Raw genomic sequence first — 17,421 nt, 5'->3', positions numbered from 1 at the left:
AAGAATATATGGTGTGGGAGGAAAGTTGTTAGAAGCAGTGAAAGGTTTTTATCGAGGATGTAAGGCATGTGTACGTGTAGGAAGAGAGGAAAGTGATTGGTTCTCAGTGAATGTAGGTTTGCGGCAGGGGTGTGTGATGTCTCCATGGTTGTTTAATTTGTTTATGGATGGGGTTGTTAGTGAGGTGAATGCAAGAGTTTTGGAAAGAGGGGCAAGTATGAAGTCTGTTGGGGATGAGAGAGCTTGGGAAGTGAGTCAGTTGTTGTTCGCTGATGATACAGCGCTGGTAGCTGATTCATGTGAGAAACTGCAGAAGCTGGTGACTGAGTTTGGTAAAGTGTGTGAAAGAAGAAAGTTAAGAGTAAATGTGAATAAGAGCAAGGTTATTAGGTACAGTAGGGTTGAGGGTCAAGTCAATTGGGAGGTAAGTTTGAATGGAGAAAAACTGGAGGAAGTAAAGTGTTTTAGATATCTGGGAGTGGATCTGGCAGCGGATGGAACCATGGAAGCGGAAGTGGATCATAGGGTGGGGGAGGGGGTGAAAATCCTGGGAGCCTTGAAGAATGTGTGGAAGTCGAGAACATTATCTCGGAAAGCAAAAATGGGTATGTTTGAAGGAATAGTGGTTCCAACAATGTTGTATGGTTGCGAGGCGTGGGCTATGGATAGAGTTGTGCGCAGGAGGGTGGATGTGCTGGAAATGAGATGTTTGAGGACAATGTGTGGTGTGAGGTGGTTTGATCGAGTAAGTAACGTAAGGGTAAGAGAGATGTGTGGAAATAAAAAGAGCGTGGTTGAGAGAGCAGGAGAGGGTGTTTTAAATGGTTTGGGCACATGGAGAGAATGAGTGAGGAAAGATTGACCAAGAGGATACATGTGTCGGAGGTGGAGGGAACGAGGAGAAGTGGGAGACCAAATTGGAGGTGGAAAGATGGAGTGAAAAAGATTTTGTGTGATCGGGGCCTGAACATGCAGGAGGGTGAAAGGCGGGCAAGGAATAGAGTGAATTGGATCGATGTGGTATACCGGTTTTGACGTGCTGTCAGTGGATTGAATCAGGGCATGTGAAGCGTCTGGGGTAAACCATGGAAAGCTGTGTAGGTATGTATAGTTGCATGTGTGGACGTATGTATATACATGTGTATGGGGGTGGGTTGGGCCATTTCTTTCGTCTGTTTCCTTGCGCTACCTCGCAAACGCGGGAGACAGCGACAATATATATATATATATATATATATATATATATATATATATATATATATATATATATATATATATATATATATATATATATATATATATATATACTGGAACAGTTATGTTGGATCATTTAAGGAACACTTAACCAAGAAAGGAGTCTGACTCACTCCTAAGTAAAAGTGATAAGTAAAAGTATTCGCATCTAGTTGTATGTACAACTATTGGTTATCCATTTATGAAAACAAACAGCTACAAGTCCCATCTAGGAATGAGTGTATACTTGACCGTTTGTAAATCAACGGATATTACTTTATGAGCACAAGTTAATAGTTACCTAGTTATAAACTAACAAATATCCCTTCATGAGTATAAATTAAGAGGTACCTAGTTATTAACTAACAAATATCCCTTTATGAGTACAAGTTAACAGTTAGCTAGTTATTAACTAACAAATACACCTTTATCAGTACAAGTTAACGTTTACCTGGTTTAAAACTAAGATATCCCTTCAGAAGTACAAGCCAGTTATAAGCTAACAAACATCTTTTCATGATACAAGTTAACAGTCATCAAGTTATCAGTAAATAATTATTTCTTCATGAGTACAAGTTAAGTCGGTTAGATATGTTAACAATTATCCCTAACAAATATTTAACTGTTACTTAGTTATAATCTAATAAGTATCCGTCCATGACTACATGTTAACAGTTGCTTAGTTATCATTTAACATACATTCCTCAATAAGTACAGGTAAACAGTTCGCCAGTCATGAGCAGTTAGCGTCGAGACTCCACACTCCGTTTTCTTCAGTCATTCCACCAGTCTTGGCACGTAGAACTTGGCTCTGTGGCCGCTGTCTCCTCTTCCCTGTAGTTGATCTTGACTTCAGCTTCCGCTTTTTCTTACCGTATCTACACGGCTGATGATTCCCGCTAAACAATCATTCTATCGTCATTGTTCCTTTCCTGGATATGGACACAGTCGGCCTAGATGGATGCATGGGACTGACCTCGCGGGGTTGATGCATGCAAGCACTGTATACAACTTGAATGATGGCGCAAGAGAGGCAGTAGTTACAGTGACAAGGCTGGTGGTGTGAGCTGCGCCCTGCACGGTTCCTTCACTAGCAGTGTCGTCCACTGCTCTCCCAGTGAAGCACCTTCCTACGTGTCCCGTTGCCTGCGTCTGGATGAAGTTCAGGAACTAAATAGTGTATCAGCAACGTCTTACCCTCGACCCATCCGGGAAGCTGGTGATAAAGGCTCGTGAATCATCATTTTTGAGTCGAGTTCATCCCTTGTTGCCCTCTTAGTGAACCTTCCTCACCTTATCAGACCCCGGGAGTGTTCAGCATACAAGCATTCATTCGAGGCGACACTGTCACTATCAAGCCAGTGGAGGCCCCTCACCCTCAGCCAGCAGTAGCTAAGGGCGCTACCGACCAGCGGGAAGAACGCCAAGAATCTGAGGCGGAGGTGAACGAGACAGTGACACAAGGTAAGCAACACTGGAGGCCCACGTTGGCTGTGCCTCTTGCTTAATACACCGACCTTTCGACACACAGGGCATGAGGGATACGCCTTATGTATATGTATATAATGTTTTTGACGACATTCGTTGTGGTTCATCGCAACCGAAGCGTCTCAGACGAAAGGTCTTGAACGTAATCCGCGTGGGGACAACTGGTGTCCTCTCTTGCCTTGGCAACACGGATCGACCTGGCGTTGAGTGTGGCCACGGGGAGAGTGTTGTCAAGCCGAGATTCCTCATAGTCTGGTAACACAACATGCCAGCGGTTTGTGCTCGCCTTTGTTCACGACTCACGAGCCTTTGTGAGGAATGACAAGCAAGACCCTTCCTTCACCGACGCAACATTTCTGTCTTCAAAATTACCTATGATCATAACTTAAGACTTATGATGCTAATGCATAACGAAAGCTCTCCAAATCATTTGAAAAAAAGTACAATGTGGTGAATATAAGGAATCATTACCAACCACTTTATCTTTCCTGGAATAATAATTCTTGCATTCGAAGTTTCGTACACCATGAATCAAGATGCAAGAACGACAGTGAGACATTACCAGTAGATAAGGGGTCCTCCCTGCCTCCTAGCAGGTCAGGCTGTCCTCCCTGCCTCCTAGCAGGTCAGGCTGTCCTCCCTGCCTCCTAGCAGGTCAGGCTGTCCTCCCTGCCTCCTAGCGGGTCAGGCTGTCCTCCCTGCCTCCTAGCAGGTCAGGCTGTCCTCCCTGCCTCCTAGCAGGTCAGGCTGTCCTCCCTGCCTCCTAGCGGGTCAGGCTGTCCTCCCTGCCTCCTAGCGGGTCAGGCTGTCCTCCCTGCCTCCTAGCAGGTCAGGCTGTCCTCCCTGCCTCCTAGCAGGTCAGGCTGTCCTCCCTGCCTCCTAGCAGGTCAGGCTGTCCTCCCTGCCTCCTAGCGGGTCAGGCTGTCCTCCCTGCCTCCTAGCGGGTCAGGCTGTCCTCCCTGCCTCCTAGCAGGTCAGGCTGTCCTCCCTGCCTCCTAGCAGGTCAGGCTGTCCTCCCTGCCTCCTAGCAGGTCAGGCTGTCCTCCCTGCCTCTTGGCGGGTAACAAGGGCTTTCTCTCAGAGCACAACTATCACAATAAACTTGGAGTCTGTAGTAGAAATATCGTCGTCTATATGAACCTGTTGATACGTGGGTGGAATTTGTATTGCTGATGTTTGTTATTCAGTAAGAAGCTCATCAAACATCTACGCGTTGTACGAGAATGTACCGCGAGACAGATCGAGTTGTTAATGACAGCGGATCTCATACTGTGTCCTGATCTTTGACCCTAGACAATGACTGCCAATTGTTTTCGTTGATCTTTTTCTTCAGTTAGAATCTCGCTCCAAAGTGTTTTCTAGAAAATTTCTCTGAAGTATTCACAAACAATTATCTTAAACTTTTACGCCTTGGATATTGAGATCTACATCCCATCCTTGTCCTTTGAGAGAGAATCTTATTACTTATAAATATCTTTCCACAAATAAACCTCACTTAACCTTCATGTAGACAATTTCAATTAATATTTTTGTAAGATATTACGTAATTGTCTTTCACCCTCTCAGCGTCTACTGCTCGAAGTACTTCTCGAAATTTGAACAAGTCTTATGAATGTTTCACCAGTGTATATCTACTTTCTCCCACAGAGGATAGGATATGATCACCCTTGAGTGACAGACCTGGTTCAGGGTCGTGCAGTGAAAGCCGCCTCATTCAAATTAAGTGGTAATGCAAGTGATCAATAGAGATTCATGTTAGCCATGAACTCAACAGTTGTGGAGATACTGAGATATTTTTTTTCCACTAGCAAATGTCGAGGTGCAGATCTGACGGATGACATGACCAGTCTATTGACTCCGATCTGAAACAGTCGCAGTTGATATCAGGAAGTTGAAGGAGAAGAGCCTGATGCTAAATGTTGTCAGAAGGCGTATAACATTCAGGTCTCAGGCAATGATTGATGGAAATTTGCCAACACTAGCGAGGGCAGAGTCAGGTGAGGGCGGAGACACGGTGAGGGCAGAGTCAGGTGAGGGCAGAGTCAGGTGAGGGCAGAGTCATGTGAGGGCAGAGTCAGGTGAGGGCGGAGACACGGTGAGGGCAGAGTCAGGTGAGGGCAGAGTCAGGTGAGGGCAGAGTCATGTGAGGGCAGAGTCAGGTGAGGGCAGAGTCATGTGAGGGCAGAGTCATGTGAAGGTAGAGTCAGGTGAGGGTAGAGTCAGGTGAGGGCAGAGTCAGGTGAGGGCAGAGTCATGTGAGGGCAGAGTCAGGTGAGGGCAGAGTCAGGTGAGGGCAGAGTCATGTGAGGGCAGAGTCAGGTGAGGGCAGAGTCATGTGAGGGCAGTCATGTGAGGGCAGAGTCATGTGAGGGCAGAGTCATGTGAGGGTAGAGTCAGGTGAGGGTAGAGTCAGGTGAGGGCAGAGTCATGTGAGGGCAGAGTCAGGTGAGGGCAGAGTCATGTGAGGGCAGAGTCATGTGAGGGCAGAGTCAGGTGAGGGCAGAGTCAGGTGAGGGCAGAGTCAGGTGAGGGCAGAGTCATGTGAGGGCAGAGTCATGTGAGAGTAGAGTCAGGTGAGGGTAGAGTCAGGTGAGGGCAGAGTCATGTGAGGGCAGAGTCAGGTGAGGGCAGAGTCAGGTGAGAGTAGAGTCAGGTGAGGACAGAGTCATGCGAGGGCAGAGTCATGTGAGGGCAGAGTCATGTGAGGGCAGAGTCAGGTGAGGGCAGAGTCAGGTGAGGGCAGAGTCATGTGAGGGCAGAGTCAGGTGAGGGCAGAGTCAGGTGAGGGCAGAGTCATGTGAGGGCAGAGTCAGGTGAGGGCAGAGTCATGTGAGGGCAGAGTCAGGTGAGGGTAGAGTCAGGTGAGGGCAGAGTCAGGTGAGGGCAGAGTCAGGTGAGGGCAGAGTCAGGTGAGGGTAGAGTCATGTTAGGGCAGAGTCAGGTGAGGGCAGAGTCAGGTGAGGGTAGAGTCAGGTGAGGGCAGAGTCATGCGAGGGCAGAGTCAGGTGAGGGCAGAGTCAGGTGAGGGCAGAGTCATGTGAGGGTAGAGTCAGGTGAGGGCAGAGTCAGGTGAGGGTAGAGTCAGTGCTGCAGGTGATAGATCAGGTGTGGGGAGACGGTGTGTTTATTGACATCCGTATTGCTCCTTGAGTGTGTGTGTGTGTGTGTGTGTGTGTGTGTGTGTGTGTGTGTGTGTGTGTGTGTGTGTGTGTGTGTGTGTATGTGAGTGGGTGCGTTCGTGCGTGCGCGTGTGTGTGTGTGTGTGTGTGTGTGTGTGTGTGTGTGTGTGTGTGTGTGTGTGTGTGTGTGTATGTGCGTGCGTGTGTGCATGCGTGTGTGTGTGTGTGTGTGTGTTTCTCTACTCATCATACATCATGACAATTGACGACAGGAAGGTGGTTATGGAAACAGTGACCTCAACTCTAACTAAAAGTTTTTATAGCCATACGTATATATATATATATATATATATATATATATATATATATATATATATATATATATATATATATATATATATATATATATATATATATATATATAAATATATATATATATATATATATATATATATATATATATATATATATATATATATATATATATATATATATATATATATATATATATATATATATATATATATATTTTTTTTTTTTTTTTTTTTTTTTGCTTTGTCGCTGTCTCCCGCATTTGGGAGGTAGCGCAAGGAAACAGACGAAAGAAAATGGCCCAACCCACCCCCATACACATGTACATACATACGTCCACACACGCAAATATACATACCTACACAGCTTTCCATGGTTTACCCCAGACGCTTCACATGCCCTGATTCAATCCACTGACAGCACGTCAACCCCGGTATACCACATCGCTCCAATTCACTCTATTCCTTGCCCTCCTTTCACCCTCCTGCATGTTCAGGCCCCGATCACACAAAATCTTTTTCACTCCATCTTTCCACCTCCAATTTGGTCTCCCTCTTCTCCTCGTTCCCTCCACCTCCGACACATATATCCTCTTGGTCAATCTTTCCTCACTCATTCTCTCCATGTGCCCAAACCATTACAAAACACCCTCTTCTGCTCTCTCAACCACGCTCTTTTTATTTCCACACATCTCTCTTACCCTTACGTTACTTACTCGATCAAACCACCTCACACCACACATTGTCCTCAAACATCTCATTTCCAGCACATCCATCCTCCTACGCAAAACTCTATCCATAGCCCACGCCTCGCAACCATACAACATTGTTGGAACCACTATTCCTTCAAACATACCCATTTTTGCTTTCCGAGATAATGTTCTCGACTTCCACACATTCTTCAAGGCTCCTAGAATTTTCGCCCCCTCCCCTATCCTATGATCCACTTCCGCTTCCATGGTTCCATCCGCTGCCAGATCCACTCCCAGATATCTAAAACACTTTACTTCCTCCAGTTTTTCTCCATTCAAACTCACCTCCCAATTGACTTGACCCTCAACCCTCCTGTACCTAATAACCTTGCTCTTATTCACACTTACTCTTAACTTTCTTCCTTCACACACTTTACCAAACTCAGTCACCAGCTTCTGCAGTTTCTCACATGAATCAGCCACCAGCGCTGTATCATCAGCGAACAACAACTGACTCACTTCCCAAGCTCTCTCATCCCCAACAGACTTCATACTTGCCCCTCTTTCCAAAACTCTTGCATTCACATCCCTAACAACCCCATCCATAAACAAATCAAACAACCATGGAGACATCACACACCCCTGCCGCAAACACATTCACTGAGAACCAATCACTTTCCTCTCTTCCTACACGTACACATGCCTTACATCCTCGATAAAAACTTTTCACTGCTCCTAACAACTTGCCTCCCACACCATATATTCTTAATACCTTCCACAGAGCATCTCTATCAACTCTATCATATGCCTTCTCCAGATCCATAAATGCTACATACAAATCCATTTGCTTTTCTAAGTATTTCTCACATACATTCTTCAAAGCAAACACCTGATCCACACATCCTCTACCACTTCTGAAACCACACTGCTCTTCCCCAATCTGATGCTCTGTACATGCCTTCACCCTCTCAATCAATACCCTCCCATATAATTTACCAGGAATACTCAACAAACTTATACCTCTGTAATTTGAGCACTCACTCTTATCCCCTTTGCCTTTGTACAATGGCACTATGCACGCATTCCGCCAATCCTCAGGCACCTCACCATGAGTCATACATACATTAAATAACCTTACCAACCAGTCAACAATACAGTCACCCCCTTTCTTAATAAATTCCACTGCAATACCATCCAAACCTGCTGCCTTGCCGGCTTTCATCTTCCGCAAAGCTTTTACTACCTCTTCTCTGTTTACCAAATCATTTTCCCTAACCCTCTCACTTTGCACACCACCTCGACCAAAACACCCTATATCTGCCACTCTATCATCAAACACATTCAACAAACCTTCAAAATACTCACTCCATCTCCTTCTCACATCACCACTACTTGTTATCACCTCCCCATTTGCGCCCTTCACTGAAGTTCCCATTTGCTCCCTTGTCTTACGCACTTTATTTACCTCCTTCCAGAACATCTTTTTATTCTCCCTAAAATTTAATGATACTCTCTCACCCCAACTCTCATTTGCCCTTTTTTTCACCTCTTGCACCTTTCTCTTGACCTCCTGTCTCTTTCTTTTATACATCTCCCACTCAATTGCATTTTTTCCCTGCAAAAATCGTCCAAATGCCTCTCTCTTCTCTTTCACTAATACTCTTACTTCTTCATCCCACCACTCACTACCTTTTCTAATCAACCCATCTCCCACTCTTCTCATGCCACAAGCATCTTTTGCGCAATCCATCACTGATTCCCTAAATACATCCCATTCCTCCCCCACTCCCCTTACTTCCATTGTTCTCACCTTTTTCCATTCTGTACTCAGTCTCTCCTGGTACTTCCTCACACAAGTCTCCTTCCCAAGCTCACTTACTCTCACCACCTTCTTCACCCCAACATTCACTCTTCTTTTCTGAAAACCCATACAAATCTTCACCTTAGCCTCCACAAGATAATGATCAGACATCCCTCCAGTTGCACCTCTCAGCACATTAACATCCAAAAGTGTCTCTTTCGCGCGCCTGTCATATATATATATATATATATATATATATATATATATATATATATATATATATATATATATATATATATATATATATATATATTTTTTTTTTTTTTTTTTCCAAAAGAAGGAACAGAGGGGGCCAGGTGAGGATATTCCAAAAGAGGCCCAGTCCTCTGTTCTTAACGCTACCTCGCTAATGCGGGAAATGGCGAATAGTTTAAAAGAAAGATATATATATATATATATATATATATATATATATATATATATATATATATATATATATATTTTTTTTTTTTTTTTGTTTCTTTTATACTATTCGCCATTTCCCGCATTAGCGAGGTAGCGTTAAGAACAGAGGACTGGGCCTTTGATGGAATATCCTCACCTGGCCTCCTTCTCTGTTCCTTCTTTTGGAAAAAAAAAATGAGAGGGGAGGATTTCCAGCCCCCCGCTCCCTTCCCTTTTAGTCGCCTTCTACGACACGCAGGGAATACGTGGGAAGCATTCTTTCTCCCCTATCCCCAGGGATGATATATATATATATATATATATATATATATATATATATATATATATATATATATTTTTTTTTTTATACTTTGTCGCTGTCTCCCGCGTTTGCGAGGTAGCGCAAGGAAACAGACGAAAGAAATGGCCCCCCCCCCCCAGACACATGTATATACACACGTCCACACACGCAAATATACATACCTACACAGCTTTCCATGGTTTACCCCAGACGCTTCACATGCCTTGATTCAATCCACTGACAGCACGTCAACCCCGGTATACCACATCGCTCCAATTCACTCTATTCCTTGCCCTCCTTTCACCCTCCTGCATGTTCAGGCCCCGATCACACAAAATCTTTTTCACTCCATCTTTCCACCTCCAATTTGGTCTCCCTCTTCTTCTTGCTCCCTCCACCTCCGACACATATATCCTCTTGGTCAATCTTTCCTCACTCATCCTCTCCATGTGCCCAAACCACTTCAAAACACCCTCTTCTGCTCTCTCAACCACGCTCTTTTTATTTCCACACATCTCTCTTACCCTTACGTTACTCACTCGATCAAACCACCTCACACCACACATTGTCCTCAAACATCTCATTTCCAGCACATCCATCCTCCTGCGCACAACTCTATCCATAGCCCACGCCTCGCAACCATACAACATTGTTGGAACCACTATTGCTTCAAACATACCCATTTTTGCTTTCCGAGATAATGTTCTCGACTTCCACACATTCTTCAAGGCCCCTAGAATTTTCACCCCCTCCCCCACCCTATGATCCACTTCCGCTTCCATGGTTCCATCCGCTGCCAGATCCACTCCCAGATATCTAAAACACTTCACTTCCTCCAGTATTTCTCCATTCAAACTCACCTCCCAATTGACTTGACCCTCAACCCTACTGTACCTAATAACCTTGCTCTTATTCATATATATATATATATATATATATATATATATATATATATATATATATATATATATATGTATATATTGGAAAGGATCACAATTTTGCGCGTGATCAAGATATTTCTATGTTTACCAAATGTCGTCCTAGCTTCGTCTCTTCGATGTATATCAACTGACTGTTATATTTCTCTCTTGTGTCTCCCCTGATGATGTGATTATTACACGAAAGTGCACTTGGGAACTTTTCGTTTTCATTTTCCCCGTGGAGTCATAGGAATATATATATATATATATATATATATATATATATATATATATATATATATATATATATATATATATATATATATATATATGTATATATATATATATATATATATATATATATATATATATATATATATATATATATATATATATATATATATCCTTGCGCTACCTCGCAAACGCGGGAGACAGCGACAAAGTATAAAAATATATATATATATATATATATATATATATATATATATATATATATATATATATATATATTCCTGGGGATAGGGGAGAAAGAATACTTCCCACGTATTCCCTGCGTGTCGTAGAAGGTGACTAAAAGGGGAGGGAGCGGGGGGCTGGAAATCCTCCCCTCTTGTTTTTTTAATTTTCCAAAAGAAGGAACAGAGAACGAGGCCAGGTGAGAATATTCCCTCAGAGGCCCAGTCCTCTGTTCTTAACGCTACCTTGCTAACGCGGGAAATGGCGAATAGTTTGATATATATATATATATATATATATATATATATATATATATATATATATATATATATATATATATATATTTATATATATATATATATATATATATATATATATATATATATATATATATATATATATATATATATATATATATATATATATATATATATATATATATATATATATATATATATATATATGTATATATATATATATATGGGAACTTCAGTGAAGGGCGCAAATGGGGAGGTGATAACAAGTAGTGGTGATGTGAGAAGGAGATGGAGTGAGTATTTTGAAGGTTTGTTGAATGTGTTTGATGATAGAGTGGCAGATATAGGGTGTTTTGGTCGAGGTGGTGTGCAAAGTGAGAGGGTTAGGGAAAATGATTTGGTAAACAGAGAAGAGGTAGTGAAAGCTTTGCGGAAGATGAAAGCCGGCAAGGCAGCAGATTTGGATGGTATTGCAGTGGAATTTATTAAAAAAGGGGGTGACTGTATTGTTGACTGGTTGGTAAGATTATTTAATGTATGTATGACTCATGGTGAGGTGCTTGAGGATTGGCGGAATGCGTGCATAGTGCCATTGTACAAAGGCAAAGGGGATAAGAGTGAGTGCTCAAATTGCAGAGGTATAAGTTTGTTGAGTATTCCTGGTAAATTATATGGGAGGGTATTGATTGAGAGGGTGAAGGCATGTACAGAGCATCAGATTGGGGGAAGAGCAGTGTGGTTTCAGAAGTGGTAGAGGATGTGTGGATCAGGTGTTTGCTTTGAAGAATGTATGTGAGAAATACTTAGAAAAGCAAATGGATTTGTATGTAGCATTCATGTATCTGGAGAAGGCATATGATAGAGTTGATAGAGATGCTCTGTGGAAGGTATTAAGAATATATGGTGTGGGAGGAAAGTTGTTAGAAGCAGTGAAAGGTTTTTATCGAGGATGTAAGGCATGTGTACGTGTAGGAAGAGAGGAAAGTGATTGGTTCTCAGTGAATGTAGGTTTGCGGCAGGGGTGTGTGATGTCTCCATGGTTGTTTAATTTGTTTATGGATGGGGTTGTTAGGGATGTGAATGCAAGAGTTTTGGAAAGAGGGGCAAGTATGAAGTCTGTTGGGGATGAGAGAGCTTGGGAAGTGAGTCAGTTGTTGTTCGCTGATGATACAGCGCTGGTGGCTGATTCATGTGAGAAACTGCAGAAGCTGGTGACTGAGTTTGGAAAAGTGTGTGGAAGAAGAAAGTTAAGAGTAAATGTGAATAAGAGCAAGGTTATTAGGTACAGTAGGGTTGAGGGTCAAGTCAATTGGGAGGTGAGTTTGAATGGAGAAAAACTGGAGGAAGTGAAGTGTTTTAGATATCTGGGAGTGGATCTGGCAGCGGATGGAACCATGGAAGCGGAAGTGGATCATAGGGTGGGGGAGGGGGCGAAAATCCTGGGGGCCTTGAAGAATGTGTGGAAGTCGAGAACATTATCTCGGAAAGCAAAAATGGGTATGTTTGAAGGAATAGTGGTTCCAACAATGTTGTATGGTTGCGAGGCGTGGGCTATGGATAGAGTTGTGCGCAGGAGGATGGATGTGCTGGAAATGAGATGTTTGAGGACAATGTGTGGTGTGAGGTGGTTTGATCGAGTGAGTAACGTAAGGGTAAGAGAGATGTGTGGAAATAAAAAGAGCGTGGTTGAGAGAGCAGAAGAGGGTGTTTTGAAGTGGTTTGGGCAAATGGAGAGGATGAGTGAGGAGAGATTGACCAAGAGGATATATGTGTCGGAGGTGGAGGGAACAAGGAGAAGAGGGAGACCAAATTGGAGGTGGAAAGATGGAGTGAAAAAGATTTTGTGTGATCGGGGCCTGAACATGCAGGAGGGTGAAAGGAGGGCAAGGAATAGAGTGAATTGGAGCGATGTGGTATACCGGGGTTGACGTGCTGTCAGTGGATTGAAGCAAGGCATGTGAAGCGTCTGGGGTAAACCATGGAAAGCTGTGTAGGTATGTATATTTGCGTGTGTGGACGTATGTATATACATGTGTATGGGGGGGGGGGCCATTTCTTTCGTCTGTTTCCTTGCGCTACCTCGCAAACGCGGGAGACAGCGACAAAGTATAATAAATAAAATAGTATATATATATATATATATATATATATATATATATATATATATATATATATATATATATATATATATATATATATAATTAAACTTTGTCGCTGTCTCCCGCGTTTGCGAGGTAGCGCAAGGAAACAGACGAAAGAAATGGCCCAACCCCCCCCCCCCCATACACATGTATATACATACGTCCACACACGCAAATATACATACCTACACAGCTTTCCATGGTTTACCCCAGACGCTTCACATGCCTTTATTCAATCCACTGACAGCACGTCAACCCCGGTATACCACATCGCTCCAATTCACTCTATTCCTTGCCCTCCTTTCACCCTCCTGCATGTTCAGGCCCCGATCACACAAAATCTTTTTCACTCCATCTTTCCACCTCCAATTTGGTCTCCCTCTTCTCCTCGTTCCCTCCACCTCCGACACATATATCCTCTTGGTCAATCTTTCCTCACTCATTCTCTCCATGTGCCCAAACCACTTCAAAACACCCTCTTCTGCTCTCTCAACCACGCTCTTTTTATTTCCACACATCTCTCTTACCCTTACGTTACTAACTCGATCTAACCACCTCGCAACACACATTGTCCTCAAACATCTCATTTCCAGCACATCCATCCTCCTGCGCACAACTCTATCCATAGCCCACGCCTCGCAACCATACAACATTGTTGGAACCACTATTCCTTCAAACATACCCATTTTTGCTTATCGAGATAATGTTCTCGACTTCCACACATTCTTCAAGGCCCCCAGAATTTTCGCCCCCTCCCCCACCCTATGATCCACTTCCGCTTCCATGGTTCCATCCGCTGCCAGATCCACTCCCAGATATCTAAACCACTTCACTTCCTCCAGTCTTTCTCCATTCAAACTTACCTCCCAATTGACTTGACCCTCAACCCTACTGTACCTAATAACCTTGCTCTTATTCACATTTACTCTTAACTTTCTTCTTCCACACACTTTACCAAACTCAGTCACCAGCTTCTGCAGTTTCTCACATGAATCAGCCACCAGCGCTGTATCATCAGCGAACAACAACTGACTCACTTCCCAAGCTCTCTCATCCCCAACAGACTTCATACTTGCCCCTCTTTCCAAAACTCTTGCATTTACCTCCCTAACAACCCCATCCATAAACAAATTAAACAACCATGGAGACATCACACACCCCTGCCGCAAACCTACATTCACTGAGAACCAATCACTTTCCTCTCTTCCTACACGTACACATGCCTTACATCCTCGATAAAAACTTTTCACTGCTTCTAACAACTTTCCTCCCACACCATATATTCTTAATACCTTCCACAGAGCCTCTCTATCAACTCTATCATATACCTTCTCCAGATCCATAAATGCTACATACAAATCCATTTGCTTTTCTAAGTATTTCTCACATACATTCTTCAAAGCAAACACCTGATCCACACATCCTCTACCACTTCTGAAACCACACTGCTCTTCCCCAATCTGATGCTCTGTACATGCCTTCACCCTCTCAATCAATACCCTCCCATATAATTTACCAGGAATACTCAACAAACTTTTCTTTCTTTCTTTTAAACTATTCGCCATTTCCCGCGTTAGCGAGGTAGCGTTAAGAACAGAGGACTGGGCCTTTTTTGGAATATCCTCACCTGGCCCCCTCTGTTCCTAATTTTGGAGAAAAACAAAAAGAAAAAAAAACGAGAGGGGAGGATTTCCAGCCCCCCGCTCCCTCCCCTTTTAGTCGCCTTCTACGACACGCAGGGAATACGTGGGAAGTATTCTTAATCCCCTATCCCCAGGGATAAGTCAACAAACTTATACCTCTGTAATTTGAGCACTCACTCTTATCCCCTTTGCCTTTGTACAATGGGCAATCCTCAGGCACTTCTCCATGGGTCATACATACATTAAATAACCTTACCAACCAGTCAACAATACAGTCACCCCCTTTTTTAATAAATTCCACTGCAATACCATCCAAACCTGCTGCCTTGCCGGCTTTCATCTTCCGCAAAGCTTTCACTACCTCTTCTCTGTTTACCAAATCATTTTCCCTAACCCTCTCACTTTGCACACCACCTCGACCAAAACACCCTATATCTGCCACTCTATCATCAAACACATTCAACAAACCTTCAAAATACTCACTCCATCTCCTTCTCACATCACCACCACTTGTTATCACCTCCCCATTTGCGCCCTTCACTGAAGTTCCCATTTGCTCCCTTGTCTTACGCACTTTATTTACCTCCTTCCAGAACATCTTTTTATTCTCCCTAAAATTTAATGATACTCTCTCACCCCAACTCTCATTTGCCCTTTTTTTTCACCTCTTGCACCTTTCTCTTGACCTCCTGTCTCTTTCTTTTATACATCTCCCACTCAATTGCATTTTTTCCCTACCAAAATCGTCCAAATGCCTCTCTCTTCTCTTTCACTAATACTCTTACTTCTTCATCCCACCACTCACTACCCTTTCTAATCAACCCACCTCCCACTCTTCTCATGCCACAAGCATCTTTTGCGCAATCCATCACTGATTCCCTAAGTACACCCCATTCCTCCCCCACTCCCCTTACTTCCATTGTTCTCACCTTTTTCCATTCTGTACTCAGTCTCTCCTGATACTTCCTCACACAGGTCTCCTTCCCAAGCTCACTTACTCTCACCACCTTCTTCACCCCAACATTCACTCTTCTTTTCTGAAAACCCATACAAATCTTCACCTTAGCCTCCACAAGATAATGATCAGACATCCCTCCAGTTGCACCTCTCAGCACATTAACATCCAAAAGTCTCTCTTTCGCACGCCTGTCAATTAACACGTAATCCAATAACGCTCTCTGGCCATCTCTCCTACTTACATAAGTATACTTATGTATATCTCGCTTTTTAAACCAGGTATTCCCAATCATCAGTCCTTTTTCAGCACATAAATCTACAAGCTCTTCACCATTTCCATTTACAACACTGAACACCCCATGTATACCAATTATTCCCTCAACTGCCATATTACTCACCTTTGCATTCAAATCACCCATCACTATGACCCGGTCTCGTGCATCAAAACCACTAACACTCATTCAGCTCTCTCTCTGTCTGTCTGTCTGTCTCTCTCTCTCTGTCTCTCTCTCTCTCTCTCTCTCTCTCTCTCTCTCTCTCCCTATATATATATATATATATATATATATATATATATATATATATATATATATATATATATATATATATATATATATATATATATATATATATATATATATATATATAAGGGGAGTGGGGGAGGAATGGGATGTATTTAGGGAATCAGTGATGGATTGCGCAAAAGATGCTTGTGGCATGAGAAGAGTGGGAGGTGGGCTGTTTAGAAAGGGTAGTGAGTGGTGGGATGAAGAAGTAAGAGTATTAGTGAAAGAGAAGAGAGAGGCATTTGGACGATTTTTGCAGGGAAAAAATGTAATTGAGGGGGAGAAGTATAAAAGAAAGAGACAGGAGGTCAAGAGAAAGGTGCAAGAGGTGAAAAAAAGGGCAAATGAGAGTTGGGGTGAGAGACTATCGGTAAATTTTAGGGAGAATAAAAAGATGTTCTGGAAGGAGGTAAATAGGGTGCGTAAGACAAGGGAGCAAATGGGAACTTCAGTGAAGGGCGTAAATGGGGAGGTGATAACAAGTAGCGGTGATGTGAGAAGGAGATGGAATGAGTATTTTGAAGGTTTGTTGAATGTGTCTGATGACAGAGTGGCAGATATAGGGTGTTTTGGTCGAGGTGGTGTGCAAAGTGAGAGGGTTAGGGAAAATGATTTGGTAAACAGAGAAGAGGTAGTAAAAGCTTTGCGGAAGATGAAAGCCGGCAAGGCAGCAGGTTTGGATGGTATTGCAGTGGAATTTATTAAGAAAGGGGGTGACTGTATTGTTGACTGGTTGGTAAGGTTATTTAATGTATGTATGACTCATGGTGAGGTGCCTGAGGATTGGCGGAATGCGTGCATAGTGCCATTGTACAAAGGCAAAGGGGATAAGAGTGAGTGCTCAAATTACAGAGGTATAAGTTTGTTGAGTATTCCTGGTAAATTATATGGGAGGGTATTGATTGAGAGGGTGAAGGCATGTACAGAGCATCAGATTGGGGAAGAGCAGTGCGGTTTCAGAAGTGGTAGAGGATGTGTGGATCAGGTGTTTGCTTTGAAGAATGTATGTGAGAAATACTTAGAAAAGCAAATGGATTTGTATGTAGCATTTATGGATCTGGAGAAGGCATATGATAGAGTTGATAGAGATGC

At 43.0% G+C, this 17,421-nt stretch overlaps 1 protein-coding gene across 1 annotated transcript in view; it reads left to right on the top strand.

The window, feature by feature from the left end:
- The first annotated feature begins 2,150 nt into the window (after positions 1–2,150).
- The window catches only part of LOC139753352 (uncharacterized), a 56,718-nt gene continuing 41,447 nt past the window's right edge, over positions 2,151–17,421 (top strand). The window contains exon 1 of the mRNA XM_071669709.1: positions 2,151–2,697. The gene's annotated coding sequence lies outside the window, so the exon portion shown is untranslated. The remainder of the gene's footprint in view (positions 2,698–17,421) is intronic.

The sequence above is a fragment of the Panulirus ornatus genome, chromosome 14 (assembly GCF_036320965.1).
Source record: "Panulirus ornatus isolate Po-2019 chromosome 14, ASM3632096v1, whole genome shotgun sequence".
In the NCBI taxonomy this organism is placed as follows: domain Eukaryota; kingdom Metazoa; phylum Arthropoda; class Malacostraca; order Decapoda; family Palinuridae; genus Panulirus; species Panulirus ornatus.
The sequence above is the reverse complement of the archived record's forward strand: the minus strand, read 5'-3'. Positions and strand labels throughout refer to the sequence as shown.